We start from the raw sequence: 23,194 nt of genomic DNA, 5'->3' as shown, positions 1-23,194 counted from the left end.
AAAGGAGGTGCAGGATAGGGCAGTGGATGTGGGGGTGGCTCTAATGAATGAGGGTGAGATTTGGAAGCTTCCGGTGTTGCTGTTTGCTGATGATATAGTATTGTTGAGTGAAGATGAATGGAGTTTCAAGGTTTGGTGAATGAATTTGGGACAGTGTGTAGGAGGAGGAATCTGAAAGTTATTGTAAACAAAAGTAAAGCTATGGTGTTTGAGAGGAATGAAGTCACAGAGTGTGCAGTGAGGTTGGATGGTGAGGATATGGAGAATGTGAGTGCATTCAAGTACTTGGGTAGTGTGATGATTAAGGATGGAACTTTGGGGGATGAAGTGCGTGAAAGGGTACAGCAGGGAAGGAAGGTTGTTGGTACACTGAAAGCAGTGATGAGAAATAGGGAGGTGAGGATGGAAGTTAAGAAGTCACTGCATGATAGTATTGTGATCCCTACCCTGACATATGGAAGCGAGATGTGGACCTTGCAAGAGGGGAACAAGTCAAGAGTGAGAGCAGTGGAAATGAGTTACTTGAGAGGAGCATGTGGAGTGACGTGGAGGGACAGGTTGACGAATGAAAAAGTGAAGGAAAGCTGTGGGGTGGATGTGGATGTGATTGAGAAGATTAGGAGAAATACACTGAGGTGGTTTGGACATGTGAAGAGAATAGAGAATGAAAGACTGCCTAAGAGGGTGTATGTAGGTGAGGTGGAGGGAGGGAGAGGGAGAGGGAGAGGTAGACTGAGGATGAGGTGGATGGATGGAGTTGAGAGGTATATGAGGGTGGGGGGGGGTGAGTTGGGGGGAGGGTAGTCAAATGGTGGGTGACAGAGCAACTTGGAGGCGTTTTGTCTGCGGCCACCCTTTGCGGGACTAGGGCATCGAGCTATAGATAGATAGATAGATATATATATATATATATATATATATACACAAGTCAAGAGTGAGAGCAGTGGAAATAAGTTATTTAAGAGGAGCCTGTGGAGTCACATGGAGAGACAGGCTGACCAATGAGGATATAAAGGAGCGTTGTGGTGTGGATGTGGATGTGATAGGAAGCGTTAGGAGGAATATGCTGAGGTGGTTTGGCCATGTGGAGAGGATGGAGGGTGAAAGACAGACAAAGAGAATGTATGTGAGTGAGGTGGAGGGGGGAAGAGGGAGGGTGAGGCCGTGGATGAGATGGAGGGATGGTGTGGAGAGGTATATGAGAGAGGGGGGGGGGGTGAGTTGGGAGTGGGGCAGTGAAATGGCAGGGGACAAAGCGACATGGAGGCGATTTGTTTGTGGCCATCCCGAACAGGATTGAGGCGTCTGGCAATTGATAGATAGATAGACTTAGACTTCCCCCTGTATACCTCTCCTCTAGCTCTGCACTTGGCAGCCAAGTATTCCTCCTTATTACCACCCCTCTTTCATGCCCAGAAAAGCCTTCTTTTCTCCTTAACTGCAGCTTCTACACCCTCATCCCACCACCAAGTTACTTTATTTCTTGGTGGGCCTCTTGCCCAACCACATATTGCATCAGTAACTCTCAAGAAGTTGTTCTTGGGGGCTCTTCTGTTCATTAACGCCTCTGTCTACGGCTCCTTGTTTAGCCACCACTCTCCTCATCTCGCTGTAGAAATCATCCCTTACTGCTTGTTTATTCAGCTTCCTTATTTTCCTCTTAGGTACATAAGTCCTCCATTTCATCACTCTTTCATTAACCCTTTAACCGCGGGTATTGTTTTGCCCCGACTGGCCTCTCCCGCGGGGGTTCCAGCCAAAATGTAAACAAATTTTAAACCTTTATAACTCTGCACAGAATAAATCTAGAGAGAAAAATAAGGTACCATTAGAAAGTACTAACCTTCGGCTTTGCAACGATGTAGGTTTCATGATTTCGTTGACTATCACTGGATGGGCAGTGCCATTAGAAGTTAGCGATCTAAAATCACTATTTTTCGCTCACGCACCATTACCAAATGCCAACTTCATTCTGATAATAATACTATAAACATATATGAACACTGCACATACGATAAACACCCACTCTCTGTTCACTGAGGCAGGTAAAAGGCACTGTAACTGCCCGCACTTCACTGCCACATCAGCGGTGTTGTAATCACTATTTTTCGCTCACACACCATTACCAAATGCCAACCTCATTCTGATAATAATACTATAAACATATATGAACACTGCATATACGATAAACACCCACTCTGTGTTCACTGAGGCAGGTAAAAGGCACTGTAATTGCCCGCACTTCAATGCCACATCAGCGGTGTTGTCACTCACACAACTGGACAGATACTGATGCGTGTTTGGTCAGGGGTGGGGTGGGGGGTGTGGGGGGTGGGAGGAGGGAGGTGGGGGTCAGCTGGAGTGAAAGAACTTAATAGCTACTCTCCCTTGAAACAATTGGCACATGGAAAAAACGCGCGGTATTCAAAATATCCACAAACATTCGAGAATGACACCCGCGGTTTGGTCCAGTTTTTGCAATGTCATTCTGGGATGACACCCGCGGTTAACCCCTTAAACGCGGCCGTGAACAGTTGACCCCCCCCGAGTGGCGGGGTTGTATCGCGGTCTGAGTACCTGTAGGAAAATATTAGCCAAAAATCAGAGATTAACCTTAGAACACTATACTTGGTGTGGCAGATAGTACTTACATTCAGCTTTCTCCAGAGACAGGTGTTGAGCCTTGGTGGACTACCCAAGGACTTGTGGAGACTTGCAAAGTTGGGTAACCAAATCTTCACACCACAGCCCCATTCTGTCACAGTAAACTTTATACTACAACGTAAAGGTAGTTTGGAATCCTTATTTGTACAATAAGCACTGAAAATAAGGCTAAAATCAACGAAGCGTACGGCCGACATGCACTGCGGCGGCGGTCTTCCCGTCACTCAACAAACATTTCCATTTTCACAGCTAAAAACATGTATACTACATTATTTTCAATCATATTACTTCCCAAAAGATCACCACGGCGCACTTTTTATTCTGCCTTACGCCCGCCACTTTATTCTCGTTCCTGTCGGCCGCTTGCACTGACTCGGAAGAGCTAGAACTCGCCATAATGTCACTTTGAAAGCCTGCGGTAAACTGACGCTAAACAGGGGCACACCGTGAGAAAAAAAGCTAGTGTTACAACTGGGGAAACAAGCGTTTCCTATTAGCATAAACTGCTTGTGAGAGGAGAGCGCAGATTTACAGTTCTGAGCGCTCAGAGCGCTGCCATGTATCACAGCCAGGCTGGCCGGGCTGTGGTGGTGGGGGGACGGGGGAAAAACGCAATACTTGCAACAACTGAGGTCAGTAGTACAAAGGTAAAGTATGCTAATTGTAGCTAAAGGGTGGTGGTACTGATAGACAATACCAGCTGGAGCCTGCTTGCCCGCGGTTATTCAAAATTTACTAGAATTGCAAATGCGACGATCTGCCGTTATGTCCTTTTTGCCGAGCGTCGCAAACGAGACGATCCGCGTTTAAGGGGTTAAAGGGTTAAGCACCATGTCACAAATCAATAGTTTGTGCTGCTGCACACATTCCTTGCTTCCTATAACTTTAACATCCCTCACTTACCTCCTGTCAGGCCTCCTGACCAGAAAATAATCTAACTGACTGTTATTTCTCCCAGACTTGTACGTAATCAACCTACTTTCTCTTTTCCTGAAATGTGTGTTGCACATGATCATGTTCATTGCCTTCCCAAACTCGAGTATCCTTTCCCTCTCCGCATTTCTTATACCATATGCACATCCCCCATTTACTCCATGACCTTGAACTGCTTCACCTACATGACCATTTAAGTCTCCTCCCAATACCACTGTCTCATCATCCCCCATACCACCTACTGCACGTATTCAGTCATCCCAAAATCTATCCTTCTCAACCTCATCCAAGCCTGCCTGTGGAACATATGCCGATATAATTGCAGTGATCATTCCACTGAAAATTTTCATTATCAATATCCTATCACTTACATTCATAACATTAATAACATATTCCACCCATTGCTCCGCAACCAACACACACACACACACCCATATCCATCTCTCTCCCCCTTGCCAAAACAGCTTACAGTAGGAATTCTTGCCAACAGTCTTTCTCTGTCTGATCCACCCCTGTACCGGACTTCCTGCAAACATGCCACATCCACCCACCTCCTACTGAGTGCCTCAACGACTTCTTCTGCTCTTCCCCTCAAACTTCCCACATTCCATGAACCCACTCTCAACCCCCTGGGCGATTTAATGTCCTCAGTCGTGCTTTAAAGCTTATCCTTGTATTTATTCATAGTTGGTAATAATAATAACGGTGGGGGTAGACATACCACAGGTCCCACCCACTGCACAGTCCCAGGTCCAGGCAATAGATCTAGGACCCCTAGCCCACCAGCTTACCAGTGGCTGTGGTAGTGTCATAAAAGACTTTGTGGTTCCTTTGTGGTTGAGTTATATATATATTAGACTTGTGGACGAGCAGTTTTTATATCTTGGAGTAGCTTGTAGTAGATAATCTTCTTTCCCATTTGTCATGTAGTGACAGGAGAGGTAAAGAATAGTATGGGACTATTTTTATTTGTCTTGGAAATATTAACAAGTCTCTCACACAGAGCGTAAGTATAGAGTCCCGCTAGCTATCTCTTTGTCTCGCTCTCGCTCCCTCTCTCTCTCTCTCAAGTTGCTAAGCCCTTCTCCCCATTACCTGCCTGTTCTATGGCTAACCTCCGTCTGAGGTCTCTTTCCTAAATTCTGGTGTAGCAGGGGTTGTATCACGTGTGTTCCTTGTGAGTGGAAAGTTCTAGAAGCCTGTGTGTGAGTATGTGTGTATGTGTGTGTATGGTCACTGGGTGCTGTCGTGTGCCTAATAAGCATTCCTTGAGTTAAGAGCATGTAAGCATGTTTAGCATTGCTCGATTCTCGCAAACACAATACCTTCTCATCATCTGACTCCCTGCTTCTATCTCTCTCTCTATCTATCTATTTATCTATCTATCTATTATGATTTGCATTTATAATATGGAGTCCTAACACTGCTCGGCCGCGCGAAAATGGCGTACCATCGACAGTTAATAGTCATAACATATTAATACATATTATGTACACATTATAATGAACTTATAAGCTAATTAAGTGAAATACTTAATATTGTAAAAGTAACATAATTGTATGAATATTGTATACATATAATATTCATAGTAAATAGTGATTATTCAGTAATATTACATTTTAAACAAGTTGTATACATTTTGTGAGATGTGTATGTATAACAGACATACGCATATAATTGTGCAATGGTAATACTGCTAGGTTATACATTACAAAGAGTTATCACTTTAGTAATGTCTAATATTTCACCTAACTTGTATGATGATACTGGTAATACAGAATTGTGCTATAATTGTATGACTTATAATATTGTACTAACATTGTGGTACTACATAATTGTAACATTTTATGAATTGTTACAAAATATTGTGTTAATGCATAATTGTGTTGGCCTTATAATTGTAGTTACATTTTGTTAATGCAACTGTTACATAAGAGTCTTGGCCTTATAATTGTAGTTAAAGTTACATAAAAGTTACATCTTGTTAATGCAACTGTTAATTGGCAAAGTGTATCATAATGCAATCTTTTGTCGTTACATAATTGTTACATATCGTTTGTAGTTACATAATTGTAGTTAAAGTTACATAAAAGTTACATCTTGTTAATGCAACTGTTACATAATTGGCAAAGTGTAACATAATGCAATTGTTTGTCGTTACATAATTGTTACATATCGTTTGTAGTTACATAATTGTAGTTAAAGTTACATAAAAGTTACATCTTGTTAATGCAATTGTTACATAATTGGCAAAGTGTAACATAATGCAATCATTTGTCGTTACATAATTATAATATGGAGTTACATAATTGTTATAATTGCAGTCCTAACATATGCTGCGGTCGATGATAGTGATGATGTGTCATGCCACTTGCTTGTGGAGACAACAATTTGCTTTTTTTTGTTTGTAGTTTATGTGGTATTTTGGCATATGTAGTAACATTTACACTTATTTTCATTTGTTTGTTATGTGATCTTACTCTATTTCTCTTTTTTTCTTTCTTTCTTTTCTTTTTTTTTTTTCTTTTTTTTTTTTTTTGATTTTCTATAGTTTGTTTTTCTACGCTTGTGTACGCTTTTTCCATGTTGTTCATGGTTGCACAATTACTGGCTAATTTCCTTGGGATACTTTTTTAAAGTTTAGTTTATATTGCACAGATATTCATAGTTTATATTGCACAGATATTATTGAAAATGATATTATATAGTCCCATATTTTGTTATTTTATATAAAAAAAATATATATACATATATACAGTATTAACTATATACACTGATTTGTTGTTCACTTGTACCTATCGTGGGTAATATGTGTGTCAGCACTGTGTGGAAATCATTGTCTTCACGATTGTGTTGAAGATGTTCACTCGTGCTAACGTCATTTGTGTTGGCCATTTTTTTCTTTTTTCTTTTTTTTTTCTAGTTTACCATGTAACTTAATTTGTCTGTTTCCACTAGGTAGCTTTAATTAATAAATGTTTAATACAGTTCTTTTAATCGCTCACTGAGTAACTGTGATGGTATATTTTCTTTATTACTTTGTAGATATAATAATGTATAGTTGTATGTATGAAACACGTATTTTATGTAGGTATAAATGGTAACACTCGGTGGTAGTAAATAAATGTTATAATAAATGAATGAATATATACAGTGTAGAATATTTATTGTTGGTGATTATTTAGTGTTTGAGTTATGCAGATAACTGAAGTAAGTATGTGTATTTAAGCTGTAACTATACAGCACGTTTTATATGTTTGTGCAGAAGCTTATTGTCTATCACTGTGTATTGTATAAATGAAGTAACTATGTAACTCACTAATTTTCACCGTGGTGGGAATGGTGTGAGTGGTGGTGCAAGTGGTGAGTTGACTGACGTGGCGTCTTTTCAGCAAGCACGCATGATGACCTCAACTTCCCACACTGGTAGCTGTGGTGAGTGAATGAGTAGCAATGAGTAACTTGAGTGAAGATGAGTGAGTAAGATGAGTTATGAGTCGTGTCTCACTCTTCGTTTGTTTGTTCCGTTTTTCTATGTTGATGTTTTCTCGGTCCTTTTCTCTAGTGATTTACTCGTTGTGGGATGAAGACTGCCGCTACTTGTAGGTGCGTGTAGAAGATTATACAGACGACGTAGAGTTGTTAATTGTAGTTGATTGTAGATGGTTGTAGTTCGCTGATTCGTCGTAGAAATTGCAAGATCGTATCAATATTTTGTTAAACTATTTGCAAGGCGTCGTGTGATCACTTCTAAATCAGCGTGATGATCATGGAGACGGAGGGGGCTGGTTGGAGAGAATACTGTCAGGAGCTGGTTGTAAGTTGTTGGTTGTGAGAGGTATTTTTTTGTTTTCAATCTTGATATTTTGTAGGAATTCACTGTTGATTCGTAGACGAGGTTCGTATATGTCCGCTGCCACCAAATGTCATAAAAGACTTTGTGGTTCCTTTGTGGTTGAGTTATATATATATTAGACTTGTGGACGAGCGGTTTTTATATCTTGGAGTAGCTTGTAGTAGATAATCTTCTTTCCCATTTGTCATGTAGTGACAGGAGAGGTAAAGAATAGTATGGGACTATTTTTATTTGTCTTGGAAATATTAACAAGTCTCTCACACTGAGCGTAAGTATAGAGTCCCGCTAGCTATCTCTCTGTCTCGCTCTCGCTCCCTCTCTCTCTCTCTCAAGTTGCTAAGCCCTTCTCCCCATTACCTGCCTGTTCTATGGCTAACCTCCGTCTGAGCTCTCTTTCCTAAATTCTGGTGTAGCAGGGGTTGTATCACGTGTGTTCCTTATGAGTGGAAAGTTCTAGAAGCCTGTGTGTGAGTATGTGTGTATGTGTGTGTATGGTCACTGGGCGCTGTCGTGTGCCTAATAAGCATTCCTTGAGTTAAGAGCATGTAAGCATGTTTAGCATTGCTCGATTCTCGCAAACACAATACCTTCTCATCATCTGACTCCCTGCTTCTATCTGTCTCTCTATCTATCTATTTATCTATCTATCTATTATGATTTGCAATTATAATATGGAGTCCTAACACAGTAGTGGCCTCGGGGCACCCTGCCAGGACAGCTGCAGGGAGACCCTCCAAGCACGTCTTGGCACTGCAACTGCCCCGCCATTATACACCCACTGATAGGGCAGCCTCCTGGGGTGCTACTTCCAGGTTCAGGCTCCTCTGTATTGGGCAGAAGTGACAGCCTGAGAACCACAATGCCCTGTACTCTCTAACATAGGTTCGAGCCCCATCTCGCCCTGGACCTATGATCTATGCCGGTGGAACCCCCGTCACGCCCCTCACCCCCAAAAGTCCGCCACTAGGTAGCGGGGGCAAAGTTTTCTGGCCACATACCCTTGCTGGCGTCAACCCCTGTAACATAGTGGGATACGTTGTGTGATGTGTAAAGCGCATATGATGTAATGCATAACATAGTTGGAGGAAATGTTTGGGAGAGTATGCTGGTCTACCCTCCATGTTACTGTCACACTGAAATGGTCAGCAAAGGGGGATGGTTAGGTAGCAAGTGAAACAGGATCTCCAGCTCTCCCTATCACCAGCATTCCCATTTCCCTCGGGAGTACCACCCTGTTCAGCCCGTGCTACAGCCTCCTCCTATAATGTTTGGGCTACGTAGTTTAGTCCTGGGCCTCTATTTTCCTGATTTAGATAAAGGCTGTCCAACTGGGGGATGCTTGGAGCCTCTGTAGGGGGTGCATAAATTACAACAGGATGCAGTACCGGTAATATATCATGCCAAGCAAGGCTTACTTGTATTGGGCCTGACACTTGAAGCCTCATGCAGTTTATGTGACTGAAGGCCCTGTAACTGTCTCTTTTTAATGGAATTTCCAATGGGACTACAATTCTCATTACAGGAGTAATGATCTGTATCTCCAATTCATTATAAGCCCTTGTGTAAATTTTGTGTCAACTGCTAGTCACTCAACCAATCACAGCATAGATGTATTCGGAGTTTCTGGAGGATATTACCCAACGTCAGAACATGAATGCAGGCAGTTCAGCTGATCATCATAAAAAAAACAAACTAATCTGTGTAAGGCAGTGGGAGGCTACCAGTACTGTAGTTTTAATTTAGCAATACACAGCTCTGAAGATACAATGACATCATTGGTGAAGTAAAAGTTAAACATACATTAATATCTTTGATGGCCCGACTGGTAAGAAACTTGCAGGCACATTGATGTTGCCGAGTCAGTAATTTACCTTAGTAGTGTACAGTACAGCATTTAGTAACATCATCACTTTGATAACATTCATTTTGCACTTTTTTGGCTCCTAACAGTTTTATGCAGTTTAAGGGAGATTTTCTGAGCTGGAGAGGTTAAAACCTTGATTAATGTTCAGTCTGAGAGAAGTACATAAAATTGAATATAGATCTCTGGAGGTTGTAAGCTTAAGACATCACTGGTTTCAAGGTATCAAGGGGTAGTGTGTGGATTTACACAGAGAAAGAAAAAAAAATCCAGAAGTGAATATCTCCCCAGTCACAGAATAACTGTTGAGGGTGGATCTTGACATCACTTTTAAGTTTATTGGTGCTAAACTAAGAGAAACCTTCATAGACTTTGTCCATAAATACGTAGTCCCTCGATTATCTGTCTTAATAGAGCCAAAGGCATGACTGGATACGGGCAAGAAATGGATACAGAGCAGTATTCTCTACTGTACCCATACCCTACCTATACCCATACCCAACCTATGTGTACAGTACCCTTTCCTAATTTTGGCAGTGTTCTGATGTCTTTCGGCTGTTTTAAGACATCGGAGCACATGTTGCAATATGTAATATAATCATAAACACCTGTGGGTTACAGTCGTATTACTTGGGTGCTGTAGGTTTATTGGGATTGATCAGACATGTGAGCGATTTTGACCATTCAGTACAGGGGCGGACGGATATTTTAGCTTTGGTTGTGGGTTACGGCCTACTGCCTGCCCAGCGACCATGATACTGAATGTTTGAACATGTCGGCTGGCCGGCCGAAATTCTGGGGGACTTTTATGTCCGGATAGTAGCAAGTAATTTCAGGTAATGGTTTAATAGAGCCAAGGGCCAGCGTCGAGGTAATGAACACATCCTGATACTGCACGTCCGGATAAATGAGGGACTACTGTATTTACATATGCATTTGGGTGGTACTCGTAGATGGTGGCACCCATCATCCACTCACTTGTTGTAGTGCTTCCTGTTTCGTCCTTTTTTTTTTTTTTTTTATGGAGGTAGGGAAAAAAAATAATAAAATAATAATCCATACACCAGATTACTGGCATCCTGCGTTCATAAAATATCTGTAACAGTTAGACTTGAACAGCTGTGGGTTGAAATTTGGAGGGAAACAACTCTGAGGAAGCGAGTTCCAGAGAGATGCAGTTCGGGGAATGCAAGAATTCTGATAGGCAGAAGTTCTGCAATATGGCTGAGTGACATTCCAGTCATGAGAGCTACCAGATGCCCGTGTAGCACAAGGGAAGGCATGGAGAGGTGGCACCATGGACGCAACTTCGTCTGGCACCATGGACGCAACTTCGTCTGAGCATTTGACCATAAAAATATCTGTAAAATAATGCAAGGGAGGCAACATTCATTCTTACTTGCAGGGGAGGTAGTTTATTTGTAATGGCTGGGTTGTTAATAATTCTAATAGCTTTGTTCTGAATTTTGTCTAGTTTTAATGTACCTCTCCAGATCTTCATTCTTTTTTTTGTTTCTGCCCTCCGCTCTCTGTATTTCTTCCATCTTTCCTGTCATTTTTTATTACTCTTTTTTCCATTTTGGGTGGCATTACATTGAGTGACAAGCCAAATGGTTTCCTGATAACCAAGAAACCATGTACAACGCTGGGTGGTAACCATTATATCCAAACCATATGTGTTCGTTAGGTGTCAACAGAGTGGATTGGTGGAGGGTTAATGCCCCTCCCCATGAAACAACTATAATAATGATAATAATCTGGTCTTTTGTTTCTCAGAAGCGCCAATTCTTTCTTTGGGAATTCACCAGCGCTCAACACATATACAGTAATCCCTCATTATACGATGGGGTTCCGTTCCTGAAAACCCCATCGTAAAGCAATCCATCGTATAGCAATCCCATTATAACATGGAGTCAATGGGGATATGTTCCCAGATGTGCCTAAACTCTCACATACACACACCTTAGCTCTCACATACATGAAATATCCTTATGTTTAAACATTAAAAGTAACACATTAATAGTGAATAAAGAGAAAAAAACATGAAAACTACAGTATACAGTAGTTCTTACCTTTACTGAAGCAAGCAAGGGTTGTTTATGTGGTTCCTAGACAATTCGCCATGAAGTCGACAATTCGCCGTCATAATATGGATGTTCCCCGTCAGGACAATTCCCCGTCATTCTGTAAATATACTTATTACTGATTAACTGATACTTTAATAACTAATTTTCAGGGGGATCTATCAAAGTCTATTTTCATTCATTAGCGTTGGCTTTGGATATCATTTGTAAGTTGCACTTTTAGACACTGAAAGCAGTGATGAGAAATAGGGAGGTGAGTATGGAAGTTAAGAAGTCACTGCATGATGGTATTGTGATCCCTACCCTGATGTATGGAAGCGAGGCGTGGACCTTGCAAGAGGGGAACAAGTCAAGAGTGAGAGCAGTGGAAATAAGTTACTTGAGAGGAGCATGTGGAGTGACGTGGAGGGACAGGTTGACGAATGAAGAAGTGAAGGAACGTTGTGGGGTAGATGTGGATGTGGTTGAGAAGATTAGGAGAAATACACTGAGGTGGTTTGGACATGTGGAGAGAATGGAGACTGAAAGACTGACTAAGAGGGTGTATGTAGGTGAGGTGGAGGGAGGGAGAGGGAGGGGTAGACCGAGGATGAGGTGGAGGGATGGAGTTGAGAGGTATATGAGGAAGGGGGGGGGGTGAGTTGGGGGGAGGGTAGTCAAATGGTGGGTGACAGAGTGACTTGGAGGCGTTTTGTCTGCGGCCACCCTTTGCGGGATTAGGGCGTCGGGCTATAGATAGATAGACTTTTAGACAATATTTAACTTGTTTCTACCTTGCTGTAGTTGACTTTGAATTATGTTCTAGCATCACCCATAGCTGTTTTCATTAATTTTCATTGGTACTACAACATCCTGGGTCTATTTTAAAACGACTTTGAAGAGGTACAAGTACAGTACCAAAAAACTAGTGTACTTCCTAAATAAACTGATGTGAAAATAAACGACGGGGAATCTTCCTGACGACGAAAAGTCCCGATGGCAAATTGTCTTGTTATTGTTGTGATGGCGAATTAACTTGATGGCAAATTGTCCCGAAACATTTATACAGACGTAATATGAAGATTATTCGTATAATTCCAAAGTATGTCGATCATTCACTTAAGATAATTAGGCATTTATATAAATGCCAATGTCTCGTATGTAGCCTTATGCTAAGATGAAGGAACCATCATAAATCAGCTGATTCATGTTTCAATATCTTATTATTTTTTCATTTAATGCCCATGATTTGATGCGATATTTTACATATACTATATAAACAATAAACCACCATCACTTTTATAACTTACATAATTCAAAAACTAGTGTACTTGCTAAATAAACTGATACGTAAATAAATGACGGGGAATCGTCCTGACAGCGAATTGTCCCAACTCGGCCTCACAGTCACAGCCCTCACTCATCAATGTCAGAACTGGCTGGCTGGCTGGGCAGGGCTAGCTAATGAGGCTGGACCGGTGGACAAGTGTGTGTGGTCCAATGCCGACAGTGTGAGGATGTTTTTGTTGCGTTTGCACATTCGCTGTTCTCTGAGCCGCGGATGATCCATCGTTGTAGCAAATCGTTCCCATTGTATAGTGGGCATAGGGTACTAAAATTTTGACATTGTAAAAGCGAAATATCATATAAAGAGGCATCGTATAATGCGGGATTACTGTACATTATTTTTTCCATTACAAGAATTGTGACACCATTCATATATAATACAAGCTGCATCACTTAAAAAAAAAAAAAAAAAAAAAAAAAAAAATGCAGTAATCCCTTTATTATCCAGATGCCCACTATATCCAGACTTCCCACTACCCAGACATTTTGGGCCCAGGCCTCTGGAACCCCCCCCCCCCCAAAAAAAAAAAAAAAAAAAAAAAAATCTGACATTTTTTTCAACCATGCTTTGAAATTTGCGCGCAGCGCCAAACAGCTGTGTTTACGCCTGCCCCTTGCTTCCCCTTCCCCAGTTACTGCCTAACTACCATCCTGGCTAGACGCTCATCACAATGGATGCCTCACGTGCTCGTTTTTGTAAATAAACTGCAATACCTCGCCACTAGACCACATGCGAATTTACAGTGTTGTGCAGTGTTATGAAATTAGAATTCAGAGTGCAAAGATTAAGTACAGAGTGCAAATTGGCGGTTGAAACCGGCATGGTGCAAGTAAGAACAGAATGTGCAGTGTTAAACAATTATAACTCGTAGTGCAAAGGATTAAGTGCAGCATAACACTGGATTACTGTACACTCAACCCCCTGCTATCGCGCCTAATTGGTTACAGAAAACGCTCGTGATAGCTGAATATGCGATAACTGAACTGAACAGTCAATGGGAAAATTTCTAATTGGTTTTTCGGTGGCACATTTTTCTAACTTTTAGCCACTTTATGTCTACGATTTCCTGCCAATGTCTCCCCCAACATGAAATAAAGCATTATTATATTAATAATAACAGTATAATGAATAAATAAACAATATAAAAGGCCATCAAACTATTATAAGGATTAAGACTTGGGTGGTTTGATGGGTTCCGAGGCTTGGGAGTGGCTTAGTTGCTGCCAGATCTCTTTGGCTGTCTCCATGATTTCTTTAGTGTCCACAGCTAAAGAGGGTATCACATGGTACCTCGTATCAGGAACGGCTGAGGAAGGTTTCAGTGGAACGAAACTTGGACCATCACACATGTTCCTCACACTGTTGCCAGAGCCCCGTCTCAGTTGTAAACACGTGATTACTTTATCGACATCACAGTTTTCTCGGCATAGGAAATATTAACTCTTTATAAGGGTTTCAAAACGATTGATATTTATTCTAAAATACAGTATTAATAAGTATTCAGTGTTAGGCTAAATTTCAATGCTGTAGTATGATATATTCTTTCAAGTCGCATGGGTTTTGGTCACACTGTTTTGCCCGTCATATCTTCGGCAGGAATCCGTTCAGATGCATGCCAAATGCCCATGGTATCGTTGGCAATTTTACCATGTTACCATTCCGATTAACCATCGTATCCTCGGCAAACCTTGTATGAAGTGCCGTGTGAATAAGTTTTGCTTAGCCTGTCTTCAAACTCGACGCGTGATAGCAGTCTTGGGGTGGGTGATAGCATGTATGGTTGTGCATTTGATGTGTGCATGATAGCAGATAAACGCGATAGCTGAACGCGCGATAGCAGGGAGTTGAGTGTATAAGTTTTGCTTAGCCTGCCTTCAAACTCGACGCGTGATAGCAGTCTTGGGGTGGGTGATAGCATGTATAGTTGTGCATTTGATATGTGCGTGATAGCAGATAAACGCGATAGCTGAACGCGCGATAGCAGGGAGTTGAGTGTATGTGCTTCAAGAACATTTTCACCACTGCCAGAACGTTAGAGGAGGGGGTTAACCTTCGTAACAAATGGCCACAGACGTGTTGTAAGTATCCTGTACACTGCTAAATATATTCCATACTCACTTCAAATTCCTCATTCTCTGGTTCCTTTTCATATATTTCATGCTTTCTGTCCCTTATTTGTGTGAATAGGGTCTTAAATAGATGTTGTGCATGTCTGGTAGAGAGTTACATAGGTGGTTTTCTAAGTTAGGCTGGGTTAGGGTCCATAAGTACCAGTCCAGGAGGCAGGGGCCCACCATCCGGACAGACCCACTTTCCGGACATGACTTTGGCTCTATTACATCAGATATTGGAGGGATTACTGTGTGTGTGTGTATATATATATATATATATATATATACAGTGAAATCTCAAATTTCGACAGTTTAGAATTCGATGAATCAAATTTCGATGCATTTTGGTGTGGTCTGCCTACCTTACTTTTCGATGCAAAGTCACGTACAGTATTTCGATGCTTTCAGGGCCAGACTCAAAACAAACAAAGATAATATTTTTGATGTGAACCAAAATGCTAGAAGTGAAGGAAAATTATAAGAAAAAGTATGAACCTAACCTAAACCGTGATTTCACGAGAATTAAAAGTCAACCGAAGTTTACTTCTGTTGATTTGTTATGTCATAATGTTGACTTGGGCGCCCTTTTCTTGTCCAGGCGAGGACAAAATCTGACATTGTGACGTCATCAAATTCCAACCAGGACCCTTCAGGTTGACTTCGCCTCAACAATTGTTGGGAGCATTGTTGCTCCCTTCCAACCTGCTGCTGTTGGATCACAGACTTAAACACCACTCAGCTGATTCTCAGTACTTCTCCACATTCTTCCCACTTTTCCTCATATTTAACCATGGCTAAGTAAATAAGAATTATATGGTGGTTATTATTTAGTTAAACATTCAGATTTCTTCACAGACAAGTTCGAAGATTTACAAGCTCAGCATTTTGATAATAGTGTCAGCGTGTGAATGTAACGTGGCTGGTGTTACAATGACAAAAACGTTTTTAATGTCATTACATATACTGAGGAGTAAATACTGAGTCATGCAGTTGCTTCTATGCTTTCCATATACAGGTAGACATTGTTTATTAATTATTTATGTTGCCATATTTGTTGTTGTCAGTGAGCGAGCGGGAGGAGGGAGAGTGATCAGCTGATAGTTTGTTGTATAGGCGATCACTTGCCGAAGATCAACCCAGCTGAATTGGTCAGTCAATCAGAATATTTTACTTATTTCTCGCGAAATCACGGCTCTAATATCGTATGTGACATGTGCTCTCAGGGCCAGACTCCAACCAAAACAAGCAAAGATAATATTTTTGATGCGAACTAAAATGCTAGAAGTGAAGGAAAATTATAAGAAAAGTATGAACCTAACCTAATATCATATGTGACGTGTGCTCTCAGGGCCAGACTCCAACCAAAACAAACAAAGATAATAATTTTGATATGAACCAAAATGCTAGAAGTGAAGGAAAATTATAAGAAAAAGTATGAGCCTAACCTAATATTGTATGTGTTGTGCTCCCAGGGCCAGACTCCAACCAAAACAAGCAAAGATAATATTTTTGATGCGAACCAAAATGCTAGAAGTGAAGGAAAATAATAATAAGAATTATGAGCCTAACCTAATATCGTATGTGACGTGTCAAAAAGAGAATGAAAATCAACATCATTTATTCATACAGAATATGAAGCATACAATGATATGGTTCCGAGACAATTCACCATCCAGTCAATTCACCTGTAAGATAATCCCTGTCAAAACATGGACGATTTCCTGTCAGGACAACTGGCACCGTGGACGATTCCCCGTCATTGTGTAAATATACTTATTATTAACTAATCAATACTTTAATAACTCGAAGATATAACAAGAGAAATTAAAGGAAGAGAATCAATAGTAGAAATACTAAAACAAAATGAATTACAGGTGGTAGCAAATACAATAGACAGAGTACTGGAACGAAGAGAAGTACGGTCCATCCATCCATCCATTGCCAGACGCCATGTATCCTAAACGGGGTGGCCAAGGGCTTAGAGTTAATTGTTTTACAGGGAGGGGCACTAATTCTCCACCAACCCCACTTGACACGTAGGGATGCCAACAGCATCTGGCGTTCCCAGGCAGTTACCCATCCAAGTACTAACCAGACCCAACGTTGCTTAACTTCGCTGATCGGACGGGAAGCGGTGTACTCAACGTGGTATAGAAGTACGGTAATTATGAATATAAGGAGCAACGTAGAAATGAACAATAGAGACTGAGAAAAAAAATAGTCATGTTGTTTAAGGACAAGAGCTCCCGGATGAGAGGAGGCACCAACAACAACAAGCCATGTGCAAGGCGATGCTCTGTTGTTGGCGGCCATCTTGTGACTGTCCTTGCAGCAGCCGGCCCTCTACAGCCAGGTGCTGCACTTTCCACTGTGCCTTCCACATGTGGATATGCATTTCACTGCAATTCAGTTGTATGTATTTTCTTTGTATTTTCGTTGCAACTTACCTGTTTCAAGATGGCAAGCAAGAGTGGTTCTTTGGGTAGCAGTGGTAAGGGACGAGAGCAGCTTGGCACCTCTAAATCTTCGCAGCCAAAGGAGAAATGGCAATACAGGAAAGGGCAGAAATACACCAAGTATACACTTGCTGACAGTATGGCAATACAGTGTAGAGCTACAGATACTTAACCACAATTATAGTTCATAAAGTTTACAGGGGGTGGGCAAAAAATCATGATTTTAGGTAGTTAGGTTTGGAGGCCCCGGACCCAAACTAATTTTTCCCATAAGAAGTTCAGTTTAAATATCGATGATTTGAATTTCACGGTGATTTTTAGATACATACTGTATGCCCATCAAAATTTGAGATTTTACTGTATATATATATATATATATATATATATATATATATATATATACCAGTATATATACATATATATATATATGTATATATATATATATGAGGCGTCTAGAACCAAAGGGGCATCGGCGCCAAAATATACTTTTGATTTATGACGCTTTAAAGTTGTGTTTATGGCAACGTCATAACCAGAAGGCAATAAACAAACCTTTTATACATCAAAATGATCGTCAGCGTCTATGCTCTACATGTAAAGCCAAAAAAACAAAACAATAATAACCGTAACCACAAAATAGGCAGTAAACCAAACCCCCAATTTATAAGTGGGCATAATAACATATTGTAGGGATTTAAAAACATAGCAGAAAAAACATCAACGAATGTATTAATGTACAAAACTTTATTAACTGAAGATTCCAGTTCACTTAATATTAATAAACGAATAATTATTACTGTAATTTCACGTTTTTGACAACTAAAACTGAAATCAATGCAGTTATTATTTTTCCTCTACCATAACAGATTGAAATAATAACACTAAAAAAAAAGTTAGTGTAGTGCTTAAGTAAATTGAGAAGGGGTAGTGGGGGATTAAATGGTGGGGTCGTCATCTAGGAGATCAACATCCAACTCTGCCTTCTCGGTTCCACGCCCCCTCCCGCTGTCTCCCCTCACCACTCTCTTTTCCACTTCCTTTCTACCTTTTTCCACTTCTCCACACACTTCTGACACTTACGAGAGGTTATAGGCACCACCTCCTCACTGTAACTATGTGATGAACTCATCTTGTCACCCCCCCTTCAACCCCAATAACAACAGCTCATCTTGTCACCAATAATCCACGATAAATGGGGTAAAAATCCAATACGTAATAATTATACACCTAAGTGAACACGGGAGGGAAACCTCACCGGCACACCGGGTGGGCCACACGCTTGCTGATTGGCTGCTCTGGGGGAGTGGCAGAGAGTGAGAATGCTGATTGGTTTGGGCTGTGTGGCTTAGATGCCTGCCTGCTCTGATTTGTTCCCCTGGCAGCATGGACAAACCCACGTGACTTTGAGCCCCTCTACCACTGTCCAGAAGGCCGAATCTTGTATGGCAACCAGTGCTGTCACTGAGAAGAGGGTTAAGCCTGTTGTCTCCCCTACCTAACTCAAAACCAGTATATTGGTGGGGATGCTCCTGTGGCTCTAGACGCCTCTACATATTTATACAGTAATCACTCTTATATCCGGACGCCCAATAACCGAACATCCCCACTAACCGAACCTTATCGTCCTGGGATTTATTTAAAAAAAAAAAAAAAAAAAAAAAAAAAAAAAAAAAAAAAAGATTTTTTGCCGTCCGTAATTTGAACTTGCCGCGCGCGCCGCGTGAGAGCATTGTTTTGGTTCGTCATTCCTCCGACGTCCGATAGAGCGCCGCTGCATCCTCCCCACTTCCCGCCTGTCTCTCACCGCGACTGGACCTACGCTTTTCACCATGGCTGCCCACGTGCTCGCTTTTGTGGTGGTGCCGTACTTGCTGCAAGGCCTCCTGCTACTGTCTGCCCTCCTCTTAGTGTGTGTGATGATGGCCCCGCCTCCTGAGAAAAGGAAGAGAGTGGTGTTGACTCTGGAGAAGAAACGGGAGATATTGGAGAAAGTTGATGCGGGTTGGTCTTCTTCACGCATTCTCTGCGAGTTCAACCTGGCCCGGTCGACTTTGTTCGATATCAAGTGTTCCCGAGACAAGCTCATGCAGTACACGGCTGACTTCTCATCGAGAAGCAAACGCAACGTGGAAAGGAAGGTTATGTGTACCCCCAAGTTTGCAGAAATCGACCGCTCCGCGTTGATTTGGTATCGACAGCAATGTGCAGCTGGTGTGATGGTACGTGGAACGGAGCTGAAGGCTGCTGCTGAGAAGTTTGCAAGGCTTCACGACGCCCTAGACTTCAAGGCATCCGAGGGTTGGCTCTTTGCGTTCAAGTTGCAACATGGCCTTACTAACCGTAAAGCACATGGCGAAGCATTGGACACTAACGAGGATGGAGTGGACGAGTTTCGGCACAAGGTGAAAGGCTTGATCAACAGGGAGGGTCTCACTCTCGGTCAAGTCTATAACGCTGACGAAACTGGCCAATTCTATCGCTCGGTGCCAACGAACACTCTAGCCGATGAGACGGAGAAGCGTGTACCTGGCCGCAAGCTTTCTAAGGAATGGATATCTGCTTTGTGTTGTGCCAATGCTAACGGCATGCACCGGCTTAAGCCCGTTATTGTTGGCCGTGCAAAGCAGCCTCGGTGCCTTCGTGGGGTGATGGATGTCCTTCCTGTCGTATGGTACCATTCTTTGAAAGCATGGTTCACAGCTGTGATTTTCAGAGACTGGTTTCACTGTCACTTCGTCAAGGAGGTCATCCAGTACCAGACGAAGACACTGGGAATTCCTCGCGACCAGGTAAAGGCTCTCCTTCTCCTCGACAATGCACCTGCCCACCCGTGCGACAAGGACTTGGTTGCTGAGAATGGCCGTATTAGGTGCATGTTTCTGCCACCTAATACGACTGCTCTCATTCAACCCATGGACCAAGGAGTGATCGTGGCAACAAAGCGCCTGTACCGTCGGAAGTTCCTGGACGAGGTGATGGTTGTTCTCGAGGACGAGGACGAGCGCAGGGAAGGACGTGACACTCGAGGCAAGCGGACTTTGGAAAACCTTCGCCGCTACAACATCAAGTCTGCGCTGTACAACTGGGCTAGTGCATGGAAGGAAGTCCCTGTGAAAACTCTTGAAAATGGTTGGTCTTGTCTACTTCTCGGAACAGATGTGGAGTACGATTTCCTAGGGTTTGACGTGGATGACTTCCAGGCACAGCTATGTACGCACGGCGACGATGTTGATGTGGACGATGTTCGTGAGTGGTTGGACGACGACGAGGGCGATCCTGGGTATCAGACGTTGTCTGATATCGAGATCGCGTCTTCAGTTGCTGGTGTCAGTCCCGAACTTGAAGATTCCGACGATGAAGGCGATGATGATGCGGACTCCTCTCAGCAGGACACTACTCCAGCCATCCCCAAGCTGAGCGCACTCCGGGAACATCTAGAGTTCGTCCTAGACTACCTGGAACACCTGGACTGCGACAGGGAGATGGGGCCCTTGGGACTCGTGGAGGAAGTGCGTGCTTTCAGGCAGCGCATCATCAATCGCCAGAATCGTCGGTCCTTGCGTCAGTGAACGATTGACAGTTTTTTCAGGCCCGTGACCCCCGCTGTGCCAAGCCCTGGTTCCACTCCGTTGCCTCCCCAAGACAGGCCCTCATGCTCCGAGCCACAGCCCAGCACATCAGCTACAGTGGAGTCACCGCTCGATGTGAGTTTGCGGCTATCTTCAGAGTCTTCTGTAGTCGGTACGCCATCACCACGACCCACCGATGCACCCCTTGGTCGCCTGCCAGTGATACTCTTGGACTCTGACAGTGAATAAACAGCAAGAACTTCTCCACTAGACCACACGGGAATTTTGAGTGTTGTGCAGTGAAAGAAACGGTGTGTTGTGTTAAGGTTTTCGAAATGAGAGAAAAGACTCAGTAGAAAAGAAATTTAACGTAACTAACCTCCTTTGTTTTGGCTTTGGAAAATAAAAAAAAATTGGGAAAAGTTAATGTGCAACACTAAAATTTAATGGAACATTATTTGGACTAAAGTGAACACTGTGAAGAGAACGGACTTCTGTGTGTTATTGACTAAGTTCAGTGCAAGACTTCAGGAAGAGTGTACTGCAAGTGCTTCAGGAAATCATTCTTACTGTCAGAGAAAGAGAGGAGGCGGTTATTCATCGAGGTGGCCAGGGACTTGCTGTAAGTAGCCAGAATGTTTCATATTGTACTTTTTTCCATACTGTACTTACCAGAATGTGTCATACTGTACTTTTTTCCATACTATACTTACCTCATGCATGTGCAGTAGGAATGTGTTTTTCAGAGTTAGGTTCGGTTAGAGTCCATAAGTACCAGAATGTTTATTAAAATATGAACATACTTCTAAACCCTCATTTTATGTTTCTTTTGCATTTATTTCAGTCATTTATGTGCCTTATTGGTGTGATTTGGGTGTTAAATAGGTGCTATGCATGTCCGGAGGGAGTTGTATAGGTGTTTCTCTGAGTTAGGGTCCATAAGTACAAGTCTATAAGCTGGTGCCCAATATCCGGACGAAACCAATATCCGAACCTACCGATGGCTCTATTGATCCGGATATTGGAGGGGTTACTGTATATATATATATATATATATACAGTATATACATATATATGTATATAGTCACTACTCGTTATACGTTGAACAGGTTTACAATAATTTGCTACAAAAATAACAAAAATGTTACACCCCAAATTCCGTTTTATGATGAATTTCCCGTTATAACGATATTGCCATCGGAAATTTTTACGAAGCGCCAGGTGCATGTAAGGTGACCGTCGTTTGTTTCAGGCAAAATGGCGGCCCCAGCATGCAAAGCATTGTTTTGGTTCAGTTGCGCATATCCCGTCACCCCTTGAAAGCCTTGTCTTTTCCACTCGTTCACGTGTATCATGTTCCTGTTTGACTCAGAGGCTGACCACTAGTGCCTGTAAGCACTAGCTATCCCCCAGCCTCGGGGGGACGACTTGGAGACGACTTGGATGGACACAGGAGGTGATTTAGATGGGTTGTCATTTTTGTTTCAGTCTTGGGTAGGTGACTTTTGGAAGTTGAGTTGATGTAACCCCCCTTTTATAATGTATTTTGATCTCCCAATTTATGATAAACTCGTTATACGTTAAGGTATAACCTGACGTAACCCTTTCGTATTATGAGTAGTGACTGTATACAGTAACCTATCAACTAATGTGAGTTTAAAAAGTGCGTTTTCGTTTTAACACGAGCAAATATTTAAGGAGATATGTTTAACTAACAAGGATTTCTCGATTTAACGTGACTTTACATGTACGTGATGGTTTCAAATTAGCCGCGCGTCCCTTGGACAGTCCCAAGCTGATAGACCGTGTGTGGCAGTTTATGCTTAATTACAATTATTTATTTGCCTGTTGCTTAAACTGGTTTTATGCGAACTATAATAATTGAAAGTGAAGTTTGGCCCCATTCTGAGCAATTTGGCTCATTTTCGGACAAAATTTGGCCAGGAAAGTGATGGCAGATCTAAACTGTTACAACTTGATGCTGCAGAGCAGAAAGAAGAAGACCACTGAGACCAAGATAATGCAGTTCTTTATGAAGAAGACAGAAAACTTAAGGGAGTTATCTTTATCACCAGTAGCATGGGAGTCAGAGGAAGAGGAAGGATAGGAGAGTGAGGAGGGACAGCAGAGCAAGGAGAGACAACAAATTCAGTGTGGGGAGGTGGGGGAGCGGGGTCAGGAGGGACAGCAGCAGACGACGAGTGATGCATAGATGAAGTGAGGCTGTGTGTTGTTATTGTTTGTGACCTACTTACTGTAATGAAAATGTTGCTTTTACTGTAGTGTTTTTATGACCTACTATTGCATTGATAACGTTGAGGAACTTTCACAAT

At 42.1% G+C, this 23,194-nt stretch overlaps 1 protein-coding gene and 1 pseudogene across 1 annotated transcript in view; one reads left to right on the top strand and one right to left on the bottom strand.

Annotated features, from left to right (window-relative positions):
• Marcal1 (SWI/SNF-related matrix-associated actin-dependent regulator of chromatin subfamily A-like protein 1) overlaps window positions 1–23,194 on the top strand; it is a 453,729-nt gene that overhangs the window by 75,500 nt on the left and 355,035 nt on the right. The gene's annotated exons all lie outside the window — the stretch shown is intronic.
• LOC145414281 (5S ribosomal RNA) lies at window positions 16,880–16,998 on the bottom strand (annotated as a pseudogene).

Source organism: Coenobita brevimanus, chromosome 98 (genome assembly GCF_032717465.1).
Source record: "Coenobita brevimanus isolate Jiangsu-jjx chromosome 98, ASM3271746v2, whole genome shotgun sequence".
Lineage (NCBI taxonomy): Eukaryota > Metazoa > Arthropoda > Malacostraca > Decapoda > Coenobitidae > Coenobita > Coenobita brevimanus.
Note: the sequence above shows the minus strand (reverse complement) of the source record. Positions and strands in the feature narration are given on the sequence as shown.